The sequence below is a fragment of the Mus caroli genome, chromosome 14 (assembly GCF_900094665.2).
Source record: "Mus caroli chromosome 14, CAROLI_EIJ_v1.1, whole genome shotgun sequence".
Lineage (NCBI taxonomy): Eukaryota > Metazoa > Chordata > Mammalia > Rodentia > Muridae > Mus > Mus caroli.
Genome location: NC_034583.1, coordinates 3639589 through 3664877, shown reverse-complemented (window position 1 = coordinate 3664877; position 25289 = coordinate 3639589). Strand labels below are relative to the sequence as shown.

The 25289-nt window shown below is 40.7% G+C and overlaps 1 protein-coding gene across 7 annotated transcripts in view; it reads left to right on the top strand.

The window, feature by feature from the left end:
* Fhit (fragile histidine triad diadenosine triphosphatase) overlaps positions 1-25289 on the top strand; it is a 1519265-nt gene that overhangs the window by 566251 nt on the left and 927725 nt on the right. The window contains exon 1 of one of the 7 annotated variants that reach the window (XM_029468750.1): positions 20902-20963. The exons of the other annotated variants lie outside the window; for them this stretch is intronic. The gene's annotated coding sequence lies outside the window, so the exon portion shown is untranslated. Of the gene's footprint in view, positions 1-20901; positions 20964-25289 lie in introns of those variants that run through there. 7 annotated transcript variants of the gene reach the window in all.

The window sequence follows — 25289 nt, the reverse complement described above, 5'->3', positions numbered from 1 at the left end:
CGGGGTTCTGGTTAGTACATCATGTTGTTCCAACAATAGGGTTGCAGATCCCTTTAGCTCCTTGGGTACTTTCTCTAGCTTCTCCATTGGAAGCCCTGTGATACATCCAATAGCTGACTGTGAACATCCACTCCTGTGTTTGCTAGGCCCCGGCATCGTCTCCTCTCCTACCTTTCTTTACCTTTACATGGGTTCTATAGATCAAACTCAGGCTTCTCAACAGGTTCCTTACCCATTGAGTCACCTCAGCTGTCCATAAAATTATTGTTTTAAAACATTCCATGAGTATCTCACTAGAGGTAATGGATGCCAGTCATGTATCAGAAGTTCCAGGGAATAAACCAGAATCGTTTCGTAGCAGCTATATGATGGTCAGGCAGGTGCCAATGAACCCTGGTTTCAATGACAAAGACTAGGAACTTTGAAAGCAGAACAAAAGGCAGAAGAGAGTACAGAGCCTGTTCCAGAAGGGTCATCCCTACTTGGGCTGTTCTCTCAAAGTTGAGTGAGAACAACTGCTTAAAGCTGGGCTTAAACCAAAAAAGAGAGCCTTGACAACTTATGAGCTACTCTCAGTAACAGAAAATGTACAAAGGGGAAAAAGAGGAGAGGGAGAGGAGGGAGAGGGAGAGGAGAATTAATACTCTAGAAGGAGGTGCAGAGGGAAAGACAAAGCAGGATCAGAAAGCTTGCCCTATACTGGACCTATCAATATTCAGAACTCAGTCCGTTCAGACAGTAATAGATGTTGAGAGAAAAGCTTTTCTAACAGGAGTAGTATGAAAAGCCATGTTAAGAAGACCCTTGCTGGGTCTGTGGCTATAGGTGCTCTGAAGACAGAGGTGCCTCTGCAATACTACACTGGAAACCCAGGGCAAGTACTAGGATCTATTTCCTGAAAGCCTCCTAAGTAGAATAATATCTTTAAGGAGAGGGGGGAAACTGAGAGGCAGAACCATGCAGTGCTCCATGAAAGGGAATCCGGTCTGAGCCATAGACTGGAGTGAGATGAACCCCCATCATGAAGGATGACAAATGCCTGAAGGAGCTACGGTCTAAGGCAAACCAATGGAAAGCTACTAAGAGCCCTTCCCAGTGCTTAGAAACTGAAGGGTCATTCTCACTATGATACTCACTGGCCAGATGGCTTATGAGCCACACCTTTATTTGTAGAGAAAACAATTCAAAGATTGACACAGGAAGTCCAATATTACAAAGATTCTGCTCTCATCAGAAGATGTCAATTGAAAACCAGAAAAGATAAACAAGAGTTCCATGTAAGCAGTTGAAGGGAAGGGGACACCACACCTGCATTTAGTAGACCTACCCATCTGCTGTGGTTGCTTTTGCATTAATATTCTATAGCCAGAGTAATGCTAGAGAATATGTCTGGAGCCCCAAGCATAAGGGCTTAGGATTTGCCACTGCCTGAATACTTCCAGTCTAATGGAGACAAACAGCACTGCAACCCTACTACAACCTAGTCACCATGAAATACTACAAATAATTTTAAAACAAACCTGATCTCTGGTGTGTAAGTCAATGCAGAACACAAGAAATGGGAAAAGAAAAAGTCAGCATAATTCCTCAAATAATTCTCAATTCTATAGAATGAATTCCAGTGAGCAAAAATTAGATGCACCTCTAGACAAAGAATTCAAAAGAATATTTATTAAACTGCTCAGCCAAGTCAAAGAGGATGCAAATAAACTCCTGAACAAAGTAAGAAAAGGATGTAAAAAATCAATATAGGGATACACGGGAAAAATCAATCAAATTGAAATCACAGAGAAGAGACTCTCAACAGGTCAATTCCAAATCTGAGTGAAGAGCCTTACCCACAGAATGGATCAAGTAGAAGACAGAAAAGGCAGAGATGAATCAGAATGTTCACATTACATATAATTAGCAAGTACAAACAGTACATGAAATGTCTAAGGAACACGAATCTTTGATTCATGGATACAGTTCTTCATACATAGATAAAGCTGTGTGTGTGTGTGTGTGTGTGTGTGTGTGTGTGTGTATGTGTGAAATAATGTCTTTAGGAAACCTCATGCTTTGTAAAATAATATGTACCTACTTTAGAACTGCATGTGGCTGTATGTAGCTCACAAAGCTAGAAATACTTGCCCTTTTCCACTTTATGAAAGGTTCGCCAGCCCTACCCTGGATATTTAACTTGAGGCTTCTTTTCCACTGAAGGACAGCTATATAGGTCAGCATTGGGAAGTCTAGAATTTTAATCCTAGCTCATTCATTTACACTTAGGCAAGTGGTCCGACTCTTCTTAATTTTTGTCTCAGTATTTGTCCAAAAGTCATATGGACTCAGGCAGCAACCAGTTTTAAATGGTAGCAGAAGCTTCCAGGCTTGGGGGTGGGGAGGATCAGATAACAACATACACATGAGGAGTCGAGATGTTTTAAAATCCCTATAACCATCAAGAAGGTGTATGGAAACCATAGTAGTTACAGGACATGGAAGTTAGGTTGAGGGAGTTGTGTACAGGAAAATGGCTTATGAAAGGGGAGTCAAATGGTCAAGCAGAAAGTGCCTAAGAGAGACTGAAATTGTTTGGTGGCTTTGACAAGTGTACCAGCCAACTTTCATAGGGATTTGCTATGAGTTCCCCTTGGCCTTTATATGTTTCTTGTGAAGTGGGCGAAACGAGGTCATCTCAAGCTTTAAAAACCTAGAGCGATCTTGCTTTTAGAAAATGAATTCCATCACTATGTTGAATTTTTTTAAAAGATGTATATAAATCTCCATCTGGTTCCAGCAACTGCATAGCTCTACCTACTGCCCGTTGGTTTGCCTTTCTATCTTGTACACTGATAAGGTCTTGTGGTGTTCCCTAGAAACAGAGCTCAGCTGAAACCCTTTACATAGAAGAACCCACAAGTCACCAGGTTAAAGTGAGTTCCACTGACTTTTAAATGCACCGCAAAGCCAATGTTTCCGTGCAGCATTTAGACTAATCAGAATCGAATGCATTGTGGGTTTCTGACATGAAAAAGTCTTCTGAATTCCCTGAGCTCCTTCCCCATTTGTCACAGAGAATCTTCCTTGCACTGCTCATCCACAGCTGGCCACATAACCCTGCTGCACCATCATCTTAGGATGAGGGGAAAAAGGCTGACACCTATTGATTCCCCTCCTTGGTCAGGGGGACGCTTTCACACTCTGTAATGAACGTTTGTCTGTGTGAGAGGGGCGGCCAGCATCAGCCTTTGATGTCCTTTGCTGTGCCCCAGAAACAGAACAAAAGTTATTAGAGAATAAATTGAAGGCTGATGGCTATACCCCAACAGCCTCCTGCTTGGCCTGCTACTGTAGGAGGGAGTTGCTTCTTTTTCTGGGTAATAGTAGTAGCTCCTGGAACCAAAATGTTAGTAATGTATGAATAATGTGGGAACATAGAAGTCGCTGCTTCAGTACAGGAGTGCAGCCAGTGAAGTTGGCTTCGGTCCATTTTAGAGATAAGGTAGGTGAGGCCCACAGAGGTCAGGGTTGGTTAAGGTCACTTGCCAAGCGGGTGCTCAGGTGGCATCAGGCAACTGGTTCCTATTATTCAAAGACAACTCTTTTCCATTCTGTGCCATCGCTTCTGCATCCACAGAGAGAGAAGGTTAAAATTGTTTAAAACCTGGAAACTGATGAAATATGAAGAAATCATATGCTGTGAGCCCGTGCACTCCCCAGCTCTCCACTGAACTGGAAATTGTCAGGGCACCCCTGTGGGTCTGAAACCATCCCTAGCAGCTGGGCTTGGTGTCTGCAAAGTCAAGCTATGACTCCTGGTTAAGTCATGCAGATAGGAAGCGGGGACTGCTGGGCTGTGGACTCATGCCTTCTCCTTGCTTGCCCAAATGAAGCTGCTTAATGCTGTTCCTGAGGAGGCTGGAGGTTCGTCCAGGGTCAGCAAGCATTTCCTAACAGTTCTCTCGAGCCAAGCGAGCATGCCCTTCCTTTTCTCCAGTGACACTGCCGCTGCTGAGTGGCCTGAACGAGCTTTCTATATTTGGATTGCTTTGTTTGCTGCTTAAATTAACCCAAAGAAGAGCACACACACAATGCCATTGTTTTTACAACTTGGTTTTTGCCTTTCTTTTATAGATGATAAATCTATAAATTATACAATAGAATCTTCACACACAATTCTAAGTGTGTGAAGATTCCATTGTATAATTTAAAAACTGATCTCCATGTGTTTTGGTGTTTTTGTTTTGTTTTGTTTTTCCAAGACAAGGTATCACTATTTAGCCCTAGGTGGCCTGGAACTCACAAGAGAATCACCCTCCTTTGCTTGAAGTAATGAAATTAAGGGCTCTGCACAGCATGCCTGGCTAGATTATATTCTTAATACTAATGCTTACGTGTGCTGGCCAAGGGTGATAGACTACATCTGTGAACCAGGTATGCATGCCTCAATGTTATTGGGCTATGACAGAGAGCCGTTTTCTGTGATTCTTAGGTATCTGAGGAGGCTGAAGCTCAGGGTTAATTAAAATGATTTTCTGAAGATTTCCCTGCTAGGTAAGGGTGCAAGATGTGGAATGAGGAGGTGTACTTCTGACCTCCACCTCCATTCCTCTCCACCATACCATAGTGCCTCCTGGTTCAGCTTTGTAAGGTCCTCATTCTTTTTGCTGTGAATTCAATTGTTTCAGAGGCCTTATCTTCCCCTTGATTTGAGGCGGACTTCCTTCAGGCTTGACTTAATCTACCCTTGCATTTCCAATGGCAGGAATCCAACCTGGAAGGTGTAGTGGTTTGAATATGCTTGGGTCAGGGAGTGGCACTATCAGGAGGTGTGGCCTTGTTGGAATAGGTGTGGCCTTGTGGGAGGAAGTGTATCACTGCGGGGTTGGGCAATGAGACCCTCCATCTAAGCACATGGGAGCCAGTAAAGAAAGAAAGAAAGAAAGAAAGAAAGAAAGAAAGAAAGAAAGAAAGAAAGAAAGAAAGAAAGAAAGAAAGGCTAGCAGCCTTCAGATGAAGATGTAAACTCTCAGCTCCTCCTGCACCATGCCTGCCTGGACGCTACTATGCTTCCACCTTCATGATAATGGACTGAATGTCTGAACCTGCAAGCCAGCCCCAATTAAATGTTGTCCTTATAAGAGTTGCCTTGGTCATGATGTCTGTTCACAGCAGTAAGACCCTAATAAGACAGAAGGATATGCCCTATGGGGCTGTAACCTCTTCCTACACCCATTTTCCCTCTTTCCCCCCATTCGTCTTTTCTTGTAAGGCTCACCTCCCAGAAGTGCCATGCCAGTTTTCACTAACCTACCTGGTGTCTGAGTGCTAAGGATCCTGTGTTCCTGTGCCTACTGTGGTTCTAGGAGGAACCTGTGTTATATGGATAAGAAGGCTAAGGGAAAATAATCTATTCTCAAAAGAATGAAAACTGTTGGATTTATTACATTGAACTGTAGATGCAAAAAAATTCATCTGTATTAAGATTTAATTAGGAGACTAGAAAAGTGGCTCAGTGTTAAAAATAAACAATACTGGTTGCTCTTGCAGAGGACCCTGGTTCAGTTCCCAGCACCCACATGGTGGCATACAGTCACCCATAACTCAGGGAATCTGATACCTGCCTCTGAACTCATATATAAATACAAGCAAAACACTCATATGCATAAATTAAATAGATCTAAAGATTTTAAGATTTACTTACTACTTGATTAAAAAGATAAAGTCATGAACCAGCTTGTCCTATTAAAGGTTTAATAAATAAGATATGGCTGGTAGCTTGTTCTATAAAATATTGTAAATTAAGAAGATCTTTTGCTGGGCACTTGGGAGGCAGAGGCAAGAGGATCTCTGAGATCGAGGCCAGCCTGGTCTACAAAGTGATTTCCAGGACAGCCAAGGCTACACAGAGAAATCTTGTCTCAAACAAACAAACAAACGAATAAAGAAGATCTTTTGTGCAGGTGCAGAGATTTGAACTCATTTGTATATAATTTACTGTTTTAGTTACTGTTCTAGAACTGTAAAAAGATACCATAACAAATGTAATTCTTATGAATAAAAGATTTTAATTAGAGGCTTGTTTACATGTTCAGAAGTATACTCCAATACCACCATGGCAGGGAGCATGACCGAATGTAGGCAGATACTGGAGCAGTAGCTGCCAGTTGTATCTTGATCCATATTCAGAGAAAGAGAGTCCGTTCATAGCATAGACTTTTAAAACCTCAAATCTCATCTCCAGTGACGCACTTGCTTCAACAAGGCCCTGATTACTCTAACCCAACAAGGCCATGCCTCCTAATCATTCTAACCCTTTCAAACAGTGCCACCGTGTCGTGACTAAGCATTCAAATCTATAAGCCTATGGGGGCCGTCTCATGTAAACAACCACATTTGCTTTATTCTGAAGAGGTCCCTGTACTCTGTAACTTTGCTTCTTCTTTGTGGTTCTGTGCAAACCATATCTTTAAGCTGGAAGTACCTCTACCATACGCAGGCCTCGTGGGTCACCTCTTACTACAGAAACAAGGAATGAAGACTTTGCTCACTGGCCCAGGTAAACTGTCAAGTGAAGGTAGTTGCTTTAGTTGGTGTTTCTGAGAAAAAGTGATTCCTGTAGAAACTCTGGTCCTTTTCTTCCTTACCTCCTGTGGTAACTGTGAGGTGAGATGTCCTTTCAGAAATTAGAAAGCTCATTCTCACACACAGTTCCTCCTTTTGGCCAGCAACCACTCTAGAGGGAATTGACCAGGGCTGGAGAGAGGTCTTTGCAGTTAAGAGCACTGGCTGCTCTTGTAGAGGATCCAGGTTATGTTCCCAGCATGCACTTTGCAGTTCACAATCTCTAACTCCAGTTCCAGGAGATCTGAAGCCCTCTTCCAGTCTCTGAAGGCCGTGGGCCCACATGCAGTTCACCCATATACACACAGGCAAACAAACCTTTGAAAGGAACTGACCATTTAAGAAATGATTAACCTTGAAGTTGTTGGTGGCCATCTTTATAACTCTCTGACGGGAAGCAGTCTTGCTTTCTCCACACAAAAAGAACACATTCCATTTGATATTAGAGACTGTCATCAAAATAATTTTAATTTTAAGATTTCAGCCCATGGGGTCCCATCTCTAAGTCCCACTGGAAGATGCTGATAATCTGCCCAGCACTGGGTAGCTGTTTGCGAAAATGATTACAAGCAACAGCTAATTCTTTTCTGTGCTTCATCTCAGGAGAATTTGTGATTTTCAGTACCCAAGGTGACTTACTGTTTGTTGTGCACAGGAGGGACGTTGAGCTTTAAAACAGCATTGTAATTGTTTGGGGAAAATGCTGCACTCTCCTCTTAAGTCATTATCTTCCCTTCATTACCTGGGGTATACTGTGAGATACATGTATGCAGTAGCGTATGGTGGTGGTGGGTGATTGGGTCCTGGAATCTTTGCAGACAATTTGATGAATTTCTCATAGACTCAGAATTCAACAGTAGCCCCAGGAAATGAAAACAGAATATTTTTCGAGTCACCCTGAGACAGACAGACACAGACAGACACAGACACAGACACAGACACACACACACACACACACTTCCTGCTTCTTTAAGGGTTAATGGTTTTCTTTCTCCATTGAGGGAATATGCTGGATCAGTTCGGTGACAGGCTGCTGACCCGAAAGCAGAAGCATGCTGGCTGCCTTTCTCTGTGCTTCTGCTTAGATCCTGCAGATGTAAATCTGTGTGACAGCAAAGCACTGGACAAGCTTTGGGGAGCCAGTACCCTATTTTTAGGCTCTCTGGGGAATGTTCTTTTTATTTGATTTTGGTGGTTTTGGTCATATCTCCTAATATAGTTTCATACAAATGGAATCTGGCTGCCCAGCCCAGTGCAACCCAAATCAAAATTATATTATATCTTTTCAGGGCTGTAAATCCCTTCTCAAATTAAAACCTGGAGACCCAATCTACTAGATACCCACAGAAGAGGAGGGTGCCCCTCACCCCTCCAAGAACAGCCATGAGCATCTAATGACTACTTGACACAGACTTTCATCTTTTGCCCCCTGAGAAATAAAAATCTTCAAAGTTATCTGCCTTTTGTTTGAAACCTAGCACAGGTTATACTTGGCCAGGTGTCTCAAAGCAGATATCATGAGGCAAAAGCAAAACAAAACAACACACACACACACACACACACACACACACACACACACACACACACCCAAGGAAAGCTCCCTACCTCACTCCCTCTCTTCTTTCCTTCTCTTTTGCTTAAAACTGACTCAGAGAAGACATGAGAATAAGTGTATGATGGTCATAGAATGCCTCTATAATATAGAATGAAGCCGTTCCAAGGATGAGGTGGGTTAGTCTCATCTGAGAGGGAAGTGAGAGTTGTGACAATCAGGGGCTTCCAGGCAAAGAAGGTCACCAGGTTCTGACTAGGTGGGAGGGTGAGGAGCAGAGTCTATAGGAAGCACTGGTTCCCAGCTGAGTAAGTAGATAGATGTCTCTGTTGAGACCCAGGTAAACACCCATGAAAGGAGATACAGAGACAGAGTTTGGAGCTAGGACGAAAGGATGGACTATCCAGAGACTACCCCACCCGGGTATTCATCCCATAATCAGCCACCAAACCCAGACACTATTGTGTATGCCAGCAAGATTTTGCTGAAGGGACCTGATATAGCTGTCTCCTGTGAGGATATGCCAGTGCCTAACAAATACAGAAGTGGATGCTTACAGTCATCTATAGGATGGAACACAGGGCCCCCAATGTAGGAGCTAGAGAAAGTACCCAAGGAGCTGAAGGGGTCTGCAACCCTATAGGTGGAACAACAATATGAACTAACCAGTACCCCCAGAGCTCGTGACTCTAGGTGTATATGTAGCAGATGATGGCCTAGTCAGCCATCACTGGGAAGAGAGGCTCCTTGCTCTTGAAAACTTTATATGCCCCAGTACAGGGGAATGCCAGGGCTAAGTGGTGGGAATGGGTGGGTAGGGGAGCAGGGCAGGTGGAGGGTATAGGGAACTTTTGGGATAGCATTTGAAATGTAAATAAAGAAAATAGCTAATAAAATAAATTTTTTTCAAAAAAAAAAAAAGAGAGAGAGAGAGAGAGATGCTCAGGGATAAGTGTCTCTTATGTCCAGTGTCCAGTCCCCAGAGATGCTTATTGTGATGGTCCATGACTGGGTTTCTGTCATCTCAGGGAATCTAGTCATGGATGAAATGCAAAGTAGATCAACTTTGAGAGTCTAACTCACTCCAGTCAGTGTAGTTACCACCAAGAAAACACTGACAGCAAATGCTAATGAGAGTATGTGGAAAGAGGAAAATTGAACCACTGTTGGTTGGAAAATAATTTAGTATAGCACTAGAAATCAATGTATAGGCTCCTCAGAAAATTTGGAACCACCTACACCACTCCTGGACATATGTCCACGGGACTACCTATCCTACTACAGAGAAGTATGCATATTCATTGCTGCTCTTTTAATGATAGCCAGAAAACAGAATTAGCATAGTTCTCTATCAACTGGGGAATAGATAAGGAAAGTATGGGATAAGTATAAAATAGAATTTTATCCATTTGCAAAAAAACCAATGAAATGATAAAATTTGTAAAGCGGTGGATAGAACTTGAAAACATTGTATTAAATGGATCCTAGCTCCTGTGTATCTACATGAGTATGAATGAGTAAAGGTCAGGAAGCTGGAAAGAGACTCCTGTAACTGGGGGGACACAAGAGGGCTGTGTGGAAGTCAGTACAATAAAGTGGAGGGAGGCACACTGGGCCAAAATGGCACCATGGGAATGGATAGGGAGAGGGTAGGAAGGGTAGGGGGCTGCAGAATCAACCAAATGAAATAAATATGTATGCAAATCCAAAGGAAAATCTTCTACTTTATTAATTAATTTAAAAACTAAGAATAAGTTTTAAAACATCATAGGTTATAGTCACTCCAATGCTTCCCCCTAGTCTTCCTATATGTACCTCAGCCCACGATTTCCCAACTTCATGTTCTCCTTATTCTTTTAGTGGCCTATCAACTCCAAACTGAGCTGTTCCCACACTCCTTAAGTGCAGGGGCCATCCACTGGAGGACACTCTAATACCAGCAGGCACGCTCTCATCGAAAACTGGCTCTCCCTCCCCTAAAGTCAGCAACTGTCCATGGCTCCTCAGACAGGAGTGAGGACTCACGAATCCCTTCCTAATCCATGCTAAAATGTTGACTGGCTTTATTTTGTGGGGCCTGGTATGTTCATGAGTACAGCATTCTGTCATATCTAGACGATACTGTTGCATTGGGGCTCTTCCTGACAGTCTTTCCTTTCCTCTCTTCTGAATTTCTTGCTGCACTTTGGGGAGAGGGCATGATACAGAGGACTCATTTGTGACTGCAGACTAACACTAATAATTAAACATAAAAATATGCTCCTCTTTGAATTTGCTTCAGTCCTACTATACTATTAAACACAGCTTTAGTCATGCTAACCTGGACTCCATTGCATTGATAAGCAGCCACCTTTAAGTCTCACAGACTTAAAGAGTCCTGAGACCACCTACCCATGGATACTGTGTGATAAAGGCTGACTGTAAATGCTAATTACATGATCCATTTTTAAATAGTCAGAGAATCAAAGAAAAATATCAGGAAAATAAAAAGCACTATGAACTAAAATAAAATATGTCCCAGAAAACACATGGAATCAATATATAGCAAATAGTATGCAGGAGAACACTTATAGGCCCAGTCACCTTTGCTTAAAGAGGATGTCTCAATTCAATCTATCCATGAACCCTAAGAAAGGTCAAAAAGTAAATAAATAAAATAAGCCTAAGGGAAAAGAAAACCACAAATATCAGTGCAGAAATTAATGCAAAAGTAGACCAAAGAAAGCTATGGAGGGAATCAGTATAATCAAGAGAATCAATGGTTCTATGGAAAGATTGTTAAAATTGATACAACTTTGCCTAAACTGACCAACCTGAAAACATGGAAGAGAGAAAATTGTAAATTCAGAGATACAAGAGGAAGGGTTAATTAAGTAGCTTCTACTTCATAGAAAGAAAGAATTATAGTGGAACAAGAAACATATTCAGAGAAACTAACTAAATAAAGAGAAGTAAATAGATTCCTGGAAAGCCACATTCAGGGCAAACCTGGATGTGACATGAGAAAGTGGACAGATCAGTGGGAGAGGGTCCTTACTTCACATGCAGAAGGTTCTGTCCTTCATACCTATATCATGTCGTGTGTGTGTGTGTGTGTGTGTGTGTGTGTGTGTGTTAGCATGGTTTATATCTAGTAGAATAGTTTCTTTAAAATAAGGATATTGAAACCACAATTTATAAAATAAAAGAAAAACACAATCTAATAACACTGTAAGTCCAGATGGCTGTGCTGGTGGATTCTATGAAGGAAGTAAATAGTAATTCTTTGGATGCTGTTCCAAGAATACCAAACACATACTAAGAGATAAATAGGATGAGATACCAAAACATGACCAGAATCTCCCAATAAACTGTGGATCAACATTTCCTATGAATACAGACATAAAAATCTGTACAAGATGTCTAGAAAATACTTTCTAGTAATGGATAAAATGAACCAGGTAGTGTTCAACTGGCATTTATTACAAGCAAAGATTTGCTTAACATCTGAAAGTCAATATAATGCAACATATCAAGACAGTAAATACTGAAAGCCACTTGCTAGTTTCAGTAAATTCATTGGAAAATTTAAAAAGAAACTTAGCCCCTCTTCATGATAAAAGGAGCTCTTAGAGTGGGGTAGTAGAGCTTTTCTAAACAATAAAACATTATTAAAACTCCATAGCTAACTCTCTGATTAATAATTAAAAATGAGTTTCCCCTCAGACAAAGAATGAAACAAGGATAGATGCCCTCATAACTTCTATTCCCAACTGTTCTAATAGTTGTAACCAGGGTAACTGGGCAAGAAAGATGCATTAAAGACATCCATAAAGTTCCTAAATACAGGTGTGCAATTAGATGATGTATTTGTAGCAGGGTGGGATAACTATGGTTGACACATGTTTTAAAATAACAGATAGAAAGAATTGGGAATATTGTGAAGCTCGCCACACATGTCCACAGATTGTGAGGCTCATTATACATTTCCATGGATTGTGAGGCTCACTATACAGATCCACAGACTGTGAGGCTCACTATAGCTGTTGATGTGGTAAAGTGACATGCAGATGAAATGCAATGCTTTTCATTAACTCAGCTTACTTCCTGTCACTAGTCACTAGATAACTTTAGGATGTTTGACAATTCAAGTGACACAGAAAATAACCAAAGTAATTTTGCAAATAGAACACAGAGTTAGAAGGTTACCTGGTTTACAAATGAAACACACCTCCACAGTAATCAAGAGTATGGTACGCACATATGATGAACAATCACAGAGATCTATGGTATAAAACAGAAGCTCTGGAAATAAATTCTCACATTTCTTGTCAGCTAATTTTTTTCAGTGATGCCAAAGTAGACACATGGGAAAGAACAATTTTTGAACAAATGGTTGAACTGGGTATCCACTTTGGAAAAAGATAAAGTTGGGTGCCTGTATGACTCCTATACAAAAGGCATCACAAAATGGATAAAGGACCTAAAACTTAAAAACTAAACACAAAGTTCATGGAAGGAAACATAACCGGAATTAATGACCTGAGATGATTTATTGGCATATTAGACGTAGGGCCAAATGTAAAAGTAAGGGGAGGAAAAAGATGGCAATATTTTTATGCTACACTGGGTACCATTGAGCTGTGGGGCACAACATAAAGTATTAAGAGAAAATACTTGCAAGTCATTTAATCTAATAAGAGACCTGTATCTAAAATGTACATGGAACTTTATAATGCAATAGTGAAAATTCAATTGGCAGAATTAAGATGGGCAGGTGATCTGAATATTTATATATTTATTTATAGAAGTATAAAATGAGCAAAAGACCTATGAAAAGATGCCTACTACCAGTCATCCTCAGATGAATGCAAATAGAAAGGACAATGAAACGACTCATCACTAGGGCATCTGAAATGACAGGGCAATTGTGCAGACACTTGGAAACTCATGCACTGCTGATGGGAACATGAAATGCTGCAGCTACTTTGCAAAACCAATCTAGTGTTTTCTCAAAAGAGTGAATATATATTTACCATATGGTACCACTGATAGATACATCCTCAAGAGGAATGGAAACATATCCAAACAAAAACATTACTTGAGTATTCCCTGTGAAAATATTCATTCCTACTAAAGTGAAAACAACCTAAATATCCACCAAATCATGAAAGGGTAAAAAAAAATGTGTCTTCTTATTCCAACTATTAATAGGTATTAAAAACAACAGTGTTAATACAAGCTGAAGAACCTGAAAACACAGGGTTAACTGGAATAGCCGGTGATGAAATGTTTGGATGATGGAGATGCTAATAATGTCTGTACCTGGATTATTTGACATGATTAATATTGGTGGAGAATGCTCTCAGTGACCTGCAGTGTGTGACCTTATTGTGTCTGTTTTGTTTTCTCCTTGATGTGTGATCTTATTGTGTCTTTCTGCGTCTTCTTTGTTTTCTCCTTGGAAGACAAAGTTCTCAGTCTCCCCAAATACTTTTACTTTGTGCATCACTGACAAGTTATTCCTTCTCTCCCTTCCTGTCACCCTGCTGTCTTTAGGACTTCTGTACTTTGGTGGGATTTCAAGGTAGCTTCAGAACCTGGATTTATAGACTTCTGTTCAACTCTGTATGATTTCACAGCAACTGTGGGGAATTAACTACACTTTATATCCAACCTGTCATTTTTCAGCCCAAGTTCTCCAAATGTATGCCCATCACTGTTCAGATAATTGGTTCTCAACCTTCCTAATGCTGTGACCCTTTAATATAGTTCCTCCTGTTGTGGTAATTCCCAACCATAAAATCATTTCATTGCTACTTCATAACTATAATTTTGCTACTGTTATCAACCATAACATAAAGATCTGATATACAGAATATCTGATACCTGACACCAGTGAAAGGATTCTTCAAATCACAAGGGGACATGACCTACAGGTCAAGAACCATTGCTCTACTACAGGCTATATCTCTGCTCTTGTGCTTTTGAGACAATTCACACTATATAGCCCAGGATGGGCTCAAACTCAAAATTTCCAGATATTGTCTCCTACGTGAAGTGCAAGGGATACAGGCTAAAAAAGAATTTTGATAGGCATTTAACGAATACAAAATAACAGTCCAAAAAAAAAAAAAAAAAACCAACAGCAGCAACAACAAAACCCAAAATAACAGTTTTAGGTTGTTGAGTTAGTTCAGTGGTTAAGAGCATGTGATGCTAGAATGTACTCTCCCCAATTCATTCTATGAAGCAACAATTCCTCTGATACCTAAACCACACAAAGATCCAACAAAGAAAGAGAACTTCAGACCAAGTTCCCTTATGAATATCAATGCAAAAATACTCAATAAAATCCTTGCAAATTGAATCCAAGAACACATCAAAATGATCATCCATCATGACCAAGTAGGCTTCAATCCCAGGGATGCATGGATGGTTTAATATACGGAAATCCATCAATGTAATCCACTATGTAAACAAACTCAAAAACAAAAATCACATGATCATCTCATTAGATTCTGAGAAAGCATTTGACAAAATTCAACACCTCTGCATGATAAAAGTCATGGAAAGTTCAGAAATTCAAGACCCATACCTAAACATAATAAAAGCATCATGCAGCAAACAAGGAGCCAACATCAAAGTAAATGGAGAGAAGCTAGAAGGAATCCCACTAAAATTAGGGACTAGAAAAGGCTGCCCATTTTCTCCATACCTATTTAATATAGTACTTGAAGTCCTAGCCAGAGCAATTTGACAACAAAAGGAGATCAAGGGGATACAAATTGGAAAGGAAGAAGTCAAACTATCACTATTTGCAGATGACATGATAGTATATATAAGTGACCCTAAAAATTCCACCAGAGAACTCCTAATCCTGATAAACAGCTTCAGTGCAGTAGCTGGATGTAAAATTAACTCAAACAAATGAATGTCCTTTCTCTACACACAGAATAAATGGGCTGAGAAAGTAACTAGGGAAACAACACCCTTCACAATAGTCACAAATAATATAAAATACTTTGGTGTGACTCTAAGTAAGTAAGTGAAAGATCTGAATGACAAGAACTTCAAGTCTCTGAAGAAAGAAATTGAAGAAGATCTCAGAAGATGGAAAGATCTCCCATGCTCATGGATTGGCAGGATTAATATAGTAAAAATGGCTATACTGCCGAAAGCAATCTACGGATTCAATGCAATCCCCATCAAAATTCCAACTCAATTCTTCACTGAGTTAGAAAGGGCAATTTACAAATTCATCTGGAATAACAAAAAGCCTAGGATAGCAAAAACTATTCCCAATAATAAAAGAACCTCTGGTGGAATCACCGTGCCTGACCTCAAGCTGTACTACAGAGCAATTGTGATAAAAACTGCATGATACTGGTACAGCAACAGCCCAGTAGATCAATGGAATAGAATTGAAGACCCAGAAATGAACCCACACACCTATGGTCACCTGATCTTTGACAAGGGAGCTAAAACCATCCAGTGGAAAAAAGACAGCACTTTCAAAAAAATGGTGTTGTCACAACTGGCAGCAATCATGTAGAAGAATGAGAATTGATCCATTCTTATCTCCTTGTACAAACCTCAAGTCTAAGCAGATCAAAGAACTCTGCATAAAACCAGAGACACTGAAATTTATAGAGGAGAAAGTGGAGAAAAGTCTCAAAGATATGGGCACAGGGGAAAAATTCCTAAACATAACAGCAATGGCCTGTGCTGTAAGATCAAGAATCGACAATTGGGACCTCATAAAACTGCAAAGCTTCTGTAGGGTAAAAGAGACTGTCAATAAGACAAAAAGGCCACCAACAGATTGGGAAAGGATCTTTACCGATCCTAAATCTGATAGGGGACTAATATCCAATATATATAAAGAGCTCAAGAAGATGGACTCCAGAAAATCAAATAACCCCATTAAAAATGGGGTACAGAACTAAACAAAGAATTCTCAAATGAGGAATACCGAAGGGCTAAGAATCACTTGAAAAAATGTTCAACATCCTTAATCATGAGGGAAATGCAAATCAAAACAACCCTGAGATTCCACTTCACACCGGTCAGAATGGCTAGGATCAAAAATTCAGGTGACAACAGATGCTGGCAAGGATGTAGAGAAAGAGGAACACTCCTCCATTGTTGGTGGGATTGCAAGCTTGTACAACCTCTCCGGAAATCAGTCTAGAGGTTCCTCAGAAAACTAGACATAGTAATACCGGTAGATCCAGCAATACCTCTCCTGGGCATATGCCCAGAAAATGTTCCAACTTGTAATAAGGGCACATGCTCTACTATGTTCATGGCAGTCCTATTTATAATAGCCAGAAGCTGGGAAGAACCCAGATGCCCCTCAACAGAGGAATGGATACAGACAATGTGGTACATTTACACAATGGAGTACTACTCAGCTATTAAAAACATTGAATTTATGAAATTCTTTGGCAAAGGGATGTATCTGGAGGATATCATCCTGAGTGAGGCAACCCAATCACAAAAGAAGTCACTTGATATGCACTCACTGATAAGTGNATATTAGCCCAGAAACCTATAATACCCAAGATACAACATCCAAAACACAAGAAAATCAAGAAGGAAGACCAACTTGTAAATACTTCATTCCTCCATAGAATAGGGAGTAAAATATCCATGGAAGGAGTTGCAGAGACAAAATTTGGAGCTAAGATGAAAGTATGGACTATTGAGAGACTGCCCCACCCGGGGGTCCATTCCATAATCAACCACCAAACCCAGACACTATTGCATATGCCAGCAAGATTTTGCTGAAAGGACATTGATATAGCTGTCTCCTGTGAGGCTTTGCCAGTGCCTGGCTAATATAGAAGTAGATGCTCACAGTCATCTATAGGATGGAACACAGGGCCTCCAATGTAGGAGCTAGAGAAAGGACCTAACAGCTGAAGGGGTCTGCAACCCTATAGGTGGAACAACAATATGAACTAATTAGTACCCTCAGAACTCGTGTCTCTAGCTGCATATGTAGCAGAAGATGGCCTAGTTGGCCATCACTGGGAAGAGAGGCCCCTTGCTCTTGAAAACTTTATATGCCCCAGTACAGTGGAAAGCCAGGGCCAAGAAGCGGGAGTGGGTGTGTAGAGGAGCAGGGTGGGGGGAGGGTATAGGGGATTTTTGGGATAGCATTTGAAATGTAAATGAAGAAAATATCTAATAAATAAAAAAGAGCCTGTGATGCTCTGGTAGAGGACCCAGGTTTGATTTCCAGTACCCCTGTGGCAGCTCACCACCATCTGTATCTTCTGACTTCTGCCAGTACCTGGAACTCATGTAGTATTCACACATTGTATTGGTCAGGGTTCTCTAGAGTCACAGACCTTATGGATAGTCTCTATATAGTAAAGGAATTTATTATTATATCTAAGTACACTGTAGCTGTCTTCAGACTCACCAGAAGAGGGTGTCAGATCTCATTACAGATGGCTGTGAGCCACCATGTGGTTGCTGGGATTTGAACTTCAGAACTTAGGAAGAGCAGTCAGTGCTCTTAACCGCTGAGCTATCTCTCCAGCCCCCAGGGGTGGAAAAGGGAATAGTTCCACTCACTATCACTCCTAGTGACCCTCTAGGAAAGTTTTTGCTTCCTGTCCCCATAACTCTAGGCTGTGCAGGCCTAGAAGTTTTGGTTCCAGAGGGGAGAGTGCTCCTACCAGGAGCTACAACAAACATTCCATTGAACTGGAAGATCTGACGCCCTATTCTGGTGAGTCTGAAGACAGCTACAGTGTACTTAGATAATAATAAAGACTGCTCCTAGGTATGGTGAAGAAAAGGTTTATTATAGATAAAAGTGAGAACACAGCTAGAGGCAGAGACATCTGGGAAAGTCCACAGTGAACAGGATCCTGAGCAGGGCCCTGTGGGGGGGGGGGGGAGGAAGAAAGAAGAAAGGGGAACTGAGTGCAGTAGCCAGGAGGCCAAAAGTATGAAAAATGTCTGGTTTTTATAGGGTAGAGCCTCTGGGGGAAGGGCAGCTCCCCAGGGCTGCAGAGTTCAGGGTAGAGGGCAGGGCGGGGGTATGTGAACCTAACCTGTAACAGGTGGGGCCTGAGGGCTGTTAGGAGAACCTGGAGGCCAGGTCCATTTTGATATGTTAAGCAGATATCTCATCCTTTTGTCCGGAGTTTGAAACTTAATACTTTTCAAAATCTGTCTTCAGCCGGCCTAGTGCAAACTAAATTGTTTTGCATAACTCAATAGCTTATTCTACAACTCATTCAAAGGTCTCCTTTTTGTTTTGTGATGATTTTGTTGTATTCCTTATAGATAAAATTCATGCAGATTCTGAATTAACTGCATATCGAGCATCTTTATCTTACTTCGTAGTGTATCTATCCTTCTCATCCAGTACTGAAGTTTTCTCAGCAGTTAAATACCAGATTAAATTAAACCTGCTTTAAATTTCTTTACAAACAAAACATCACAAAACAAAACAACACAAAAACAAAACAAAACAAAACTCCATGGAAAAAATATGATGTCCTTTAAGGACAGGGACAGGTAGAGACAGAATAAAGAACATTGTCACTGTAATTCTGTTCTTGGCCAGTTTAGCAGGTTTAAGATCATGATGATAGGGCTAATTAGGTACTTCCTGTCAGGAGAAGTGACTTTTGTGGCATCCTGATGCTTCACACGGTGTTCAGTCTTGACTCCGCTGCCCACTGGCTAACGTGTTGTTTGTTTGTTTGTTTGTTTATAGTATCTCATGTAGCCAAGACTGGCCTTAAACCTACCCTGCAGTCAAAGATGAATTTAACTTCCAATCCTCCTGTTTCCACCTCTGAAGTGTTAGGATACAGGCTTGTGACACCACATATAGTTCTATACAGTGCTCGAGATTCAGGGTTTTGTGTACCCTAAACACGCATACTGCCCACTAAGCCTCGCCCCCTCGTTGAGTTCAGATTTTGGAATCTTCCTGAGTCTCTGGGTTCTTGTTTCTGAAATGGTGGTACAGTACTTATGTACCTCACACCCATAAGAGTCAAAACCATTAATAACAATTCAAAGGACCTCCTCAACATGTATAGAGCCATCTTAACAGCACCCCAGGGACATATAGTCAAAGTGCTGAGTTTCCCAGGAATCTGTGTTAGACCAGATTTAGCTATGTTGTAAAGCTGACACCCCTTTTCATCCAGCCTTAATTGCTGGCCAACCAATTTGTAAACACTTCTGGGGGCCCTGCTTTCTTCTCTTTACTTTATATTATTCTTATAAAGACCAAGAGTTTTGGACTATATAGTGCCCATGTGAAAATGCATTCCCTGGGATTTTTTCCACTCACACTCAGTGTGGTCGCTGCCAGGTCCAAAGAAAACTCAAGCAGTGAATAACCCCAAAGTCTTAGCTCAGCTCAAGCTGGACTACAGACTGCTGGCTAAGTCATAAGTGCTTCTGAGCAGAATTCTTCAGGAACCTGTGAAACGGAGCCATTTCCATTATCTTCCCTAGCCTGTGGCAAAAGGGACATATAGCTCTCTATTGACATATACCTGTAGTGCCTGTTAGCATATCAAAGTCCAAGCTAGCTAGGAACTCCTTTGTAACATTTTCACTTGTAACAAACACTTAGAATCTGTTATGTAGTTCCAAGCATCCTGGTAATCCTTACTCCTCCACTATGCTAGCTCCTGGCTGGTCCTGATTAAAGCACACTCCCTTCCCACTTTCTTTAGAACTAGCCAGGCTCTACCCCTTCCTCCCCCATCACCTCCTCCTCTTCTTGCTTTTCTTGCTTCTCTTGCTTCTCTCTCCAAGATTTACCGTCTACTATTTTGTCTGCTCCGGAGAGATAGCCTTGGCCATGGCCAGTCAGCTTCTTTCTCTTCCACGTAGCTCTGGCTGTTCTCTCCCTTATCTACAGTAACATACTCCCCAACCATAAGAAAATCATTCCTCTGTTTTCTTTACTGAATAGTCATTTACAGTCACTCGTTTGTGTACTAAAGAACTATTAACGTTTTTGAGTAAGACAAGTGGATGGCTCTCTCTCTAATCCTAGCATTTAGGAGGCAGAAGCAGGAGTATTTCTTAGTTTAAGCTCAGCCTGGAATACATCATCACACAGAATGATCACATGAACTCCTGTTTTTAAAAGGCAAAACAAAACTTTTTTCTTTCCCAGAATGGCTACAGACTCATGTAAGCTAGAGGGAATTTAATAAAAGATAACTACATTAAGAAGCAGAGTGTGGTGGGTTCAGGATGGAAGCTGAGGAAACTCCTTTCAGATACGGAAGCTTAAAACTGAAAGCTTAACTTTCTGATTACGCAGGAAGGTGGACAGTTTGGGATGTGAACCGTGTCCCTGGAAAAGAGATTGCATAGCATTTGTAAATGATGGGAACACGAAGTGAGGAGGGAACAGAGGGAGCTGCAGTGGTACCCAACTCTATTCTGACATTAGGTTAAGCAAGGGAGTACCCGATGGAGACTGGGCCAGATCCAGAGCACCTGGCTTCAAGGCCCTTAACTCATTCTCCTAGACATTAGGTTTGGAGTTCAGAGTGATAAGGAGGCAGAACAACAGGTCAAGCTGCGTGTTACCTAGGGCACAATATGCAATTATTTATGTATTTCTATAACAAATGCACTTGACTTAAATAAACACAATTTTTATATTCTTTTCCAGTTAACAAACAATAAAGAAAACACTTGGAGAAGTGGGATAGGTGTTGGTTCCTAGGCTTGGAAACATGAACCTGTTTGATCCTACCAGCAAGATGAAGAAGTTGTCTTTCTGGTGGCTGGACTTAGACGACTGTCTCCTTACAAGGTGTCCCTGAGATGTCTGTTGAATTAAATATAAATTAATTCTGGAAGTGAGTTCTACTATCTGCACCAATGGTTTATGTTCCTGAATGAAACACACACACACACACACACACACACACACACACACACACAAAAAAAAAAACACACACACAGCTTTTCTATTTTAAAATGCCTTAAACAGCACAATAGCTGGGCCATTGCCAAACCTCCACTACCTTCCACAGATAATTCAGAGTTATTACTTTCTGAATTCTGTGTCCTATCTTGGCTGCCCTGGACTCCATTGGGCAGCCCTCTGGGCCATCTACCCCAGCTCCTTCACATGGTGGCTATGCCTCCCTGTCCTGCACTCTTCTCAGACATGGCATCTCTCCTCCCCTCCACACTCTCTGGGCACGGAGGATCTCCCTCTTCTCTGTCCCGCCTCTGTCTGCCCTGCCCAACTATTGGCTGGTAACATCTTTATTTACCAATCAGAACCAACTGGCAACAGGTTTCCAGAAGCTATGTGCAGACGCTCTTCTGAAAGCAGTTTTTAAGGGAACATAATTAGCCTTCGTAATACAAGCAGCTACAGCCCAGACTCAGAGAGCTGTTCAGCTCTAGGGAACCCCCAGCTCCTCTTGGAACTGCCTGGGACCTTGAATTTAGTTTCTTCTTAAGATTAAATGGAGTCTGAAAACAGAATGGTAGTACTTAGAATAAGTTTTTTTTGCTTGTTCCCAACAAGTGGAACCAAGGCTACCATAACTTTAACCTTATCACCTGCCTCCTTATCACTCTGAACTCCAAACCTAATGTCTAGGAGAATGAGTTAAGGGCCTTGAAGCCAGTTAAAAAACGTTCCTTTGAAAAAGAATTGTTGGGACTATTCCACTTTAAATGGGTTGACATTTTGGTTACATTTATGTTTTCATAGTATTTTTTAAAATTAAAAGGTTTATTTATTTATCTATTTATTTTTTCTGATTTTAAGTTTGACGAAAAACTAAAAGGCACTTTTCCTGGCTCCCTGACTAACACCATTCAGTTGATCAGACATCTCTGATACATTGTAACTAACCAAAGTCTGTGGTTTACATTGGGGGGGGGGGTTGTTCTATATTGTTCATACTGTGGCTTCTGATAATTTCTTGGTGATGTGTAACTAGATTGTAGCACCACAGAGGATAACCCCACAGTCCCCAAACCACCTTCTTGCTTATCTTCAGTGACTTGATACAAGAGAGTTAGTTGTCTGAGGGATTTCCACTGGGGGATTGACTCAATCAAAAATTTTCTTGATTGGTCATTGATGTGGAAGGGCCTGGGCTACTGTAGAAGGTGCTATCCCTAGGCTGGGAGTCACTGTGGGAGGTATTATCCCTAGGCTGTGGAGTGTACTGTAGAGGTATTATTCCTAGTCTGGGGGTCCACTGTGGGAGGTATTATTCCTACTCTTGGGGGTCCAAGGTGGGAGGTATTATCCCTTGTCAGGTCATCCACTGTAGAAGGTACTATTCATGGATGGTCTTTGAAATTGTCCCTAGGCTGGGGTCCACTGTGGAAGGTACTATTTCTAGACTGGGAGTCCAGTCCTGTAAAATAAAGCTAGTTGAGCATAGGACAGGGAGCAAGCCAGTGGATGGTGTTCTTCCACAACCAAGGCTCCAGTTTCCACCTGAATTTCTGCTCTGACATTCCTCAATGATGCTCTGCTACTTGGAAATGTAAAGTAAATCCCCTTTCCTCCCCAAGTTGCCTTTTGTCTTGGTGTTTTTCACAGCAACAGAAAGCAAACTAGAACATTGCCTGTGTTCCACATGACCATCCACTCTTACCAGCCATTCCCAGAACCGTCAGGAAACTGATCTCTTTATTATCTCCAGGATTTTACCCCTTTCAGTATATGATATGCTTGGAATCATGTACTACAGAGGCTCCTAAGGTTGGGTCCCAACACATAGCAATATGTATATAGAGTTCTTCCCTGCTGTCTTGGTTGGCATAGCTTATTTTCTGTTAGCACAGCTGAGTAACCATTGGATGTGTCTCGCGCAACACATTTATTCATTTATCTACCAAAGACATCTTGAGTACTTCCAAGTTTGTGTAGTTTTGAAAATTGAAAATCTCCTTTAAACACCTGTGTATAGTTTTTTTTTGCATAGACATGTCTTTAGCTCCTTAAGATAAATACTTGGGCCACGAATGCAAGATTGAGTACATTTAGTTTAGGAAGAAACTTCTAGTACAAACTGATCCATGAATGGGGTTTGAAATTCTTCCATGTCTGTGATCATAATTAATATGGACATGGTTTTGTATTTATGCTTTCTATTCTATACATAGTACCATGTCACTGCTTTAACAATAATCCTTAGTAACATATATTACTAAATATAATTTTGTACGCTTGCTTTTTTAATTGTTTATTTTCTTTGATGAGGAGCTTTGCTCAAGCCTTTTACTAACATTAAATTGAGCTGGGTATTATTTTTCTTATTGTTGAATTTTTAAATTGTTTATACACTTTGGATAGCAGCTCTTTATGTGGTATGTCTTTTGTTTATGTTTTCCTAGTCCTGAGACTTTATGATGCTCTTTTGACAGTGTTTTGTCCCTATTTTTTTATTTTATGAAATAATCTTATCAACTGATTCTTTCATGAGTTGTACCTTTAATGTGGTCTTGTCTTTGCCATCATTCCATGCCTGTGGTCAACCTAGACTTCATCATCAGTTATCATCTAGGACTTAAATAATTCTGTATCTTATTTCTAGGTTTTATATATATATATATATATATATATATATATATATATATATATTTGCATATATATGCAAACAGATATCTTTCTTTCCAGCATTATTTGTTTAAAAAGACAGTCCTTGTAGGTGATGGTAGTGCACTCCTTTATTCCCAGTACTCAGAAGTCAGAGGCAGGTGGATCTCTGAGTTCAAGGCTAGTTTGTTTTATGTAGTGAGTTTCAGAACACCCAGGGCATTCAGAGAAACCCTGTCTGGAAAAAACAAAAGACAAACAGTCAAAAGGTATCCTTTCATGATTTAGTTACCTTTGCTCCTTTGTTAAAAATTGTTTGACTATGGATTTTTTTTTTTTGGTTTTATTTCTGGTCTCTGTATTCTATTTCTCTGTTTGTTAATACCTCACCATCTTGATTACTGTAATTTTAATACATGTTCAAGTGGGTAGAATAGCTCTTGCCACTGTATTCTTATCATTTGCCATTGCACTGGATGATGTGAGTCTTCTGAATGAGTTTGTTAATATCTACAAAATAGTTCTCTCAGGTTCTTCTTATTAGAAATGTATTGAGTTCATAGATCAAATTATCAAGATGAATAAAAAAATCATTCAACAATTTTGTTGTTTTGTAGATGATAAAAACATTTTTAATTTCAAAATTAAATTGTTCATTTTAGTATGCCAGAAAATAACTGACTTGCCTATAATCGTGTTGTATATCACAACCTTGCTACAATTGCTCATTGGTTACAGAAATTTGCTCTTTGTATAATTAAACTGTTAGGATAGAATCAAAGCAGATGAAGCAGATTGATGGTAAAATAAGCCCAGCACACTTGAGCATACCAGAGTTACTGAGTGGGAGGAAGTTCCCGCTCAAGGCATGGCTCTTGTGGTTTGTGGGGCAATTTATTATCTCCTTTGCTTATATTTGCTGATTTGAAGTCCAATAATAAACACAATTATCAACAATACATCTGGGATGAGTTTGGGATTGTATGGGATTTGTTGCAAAGAAGTCCAGTGACATCCAATCAAGTTGTAGTATACGGTGTATGCAAACATTGACCCTGATTCCTACACAAGGAAGCAAAACACGGGAAATAGAAGACTTTAGTGACAACGGAATTAGTGAACCACAGACACATCAGCTTCAAGGCAGACAGCAGACTATGCTAGCCTTCAACTCCTGGTGACTGAGTAGGCAACAATGAAGATGTCATTCCAACAAAGTTGCATGACCCGAAACAATATCTTTTCCATCTCCTTTCCTTCTCCACTATTCTCCCCTCCTCTTGGAAGCAGCTTTTCCTCTGGAGCATGTGGTCTCAAAAACCCTGCAAGGAAAAATGGTTATTCTTTTTTTTTTAATTTATTTTTTTATTAGGTATTTTCCTCGTTTACATTTTCAATGCTATCCCAAAAGTCCCCCATACCTAACCCCCCAATCCCCTACCCACCCACTCCTCCTTTTTGGCCCTGGGGTTCCCCTGTACTGGGGCATATAAAGTTTGCAAGTCCAATGGGCCTCTCTTTCCAGTGATGGCCGACTAGGCCATCTTTCGATACATATGCAGC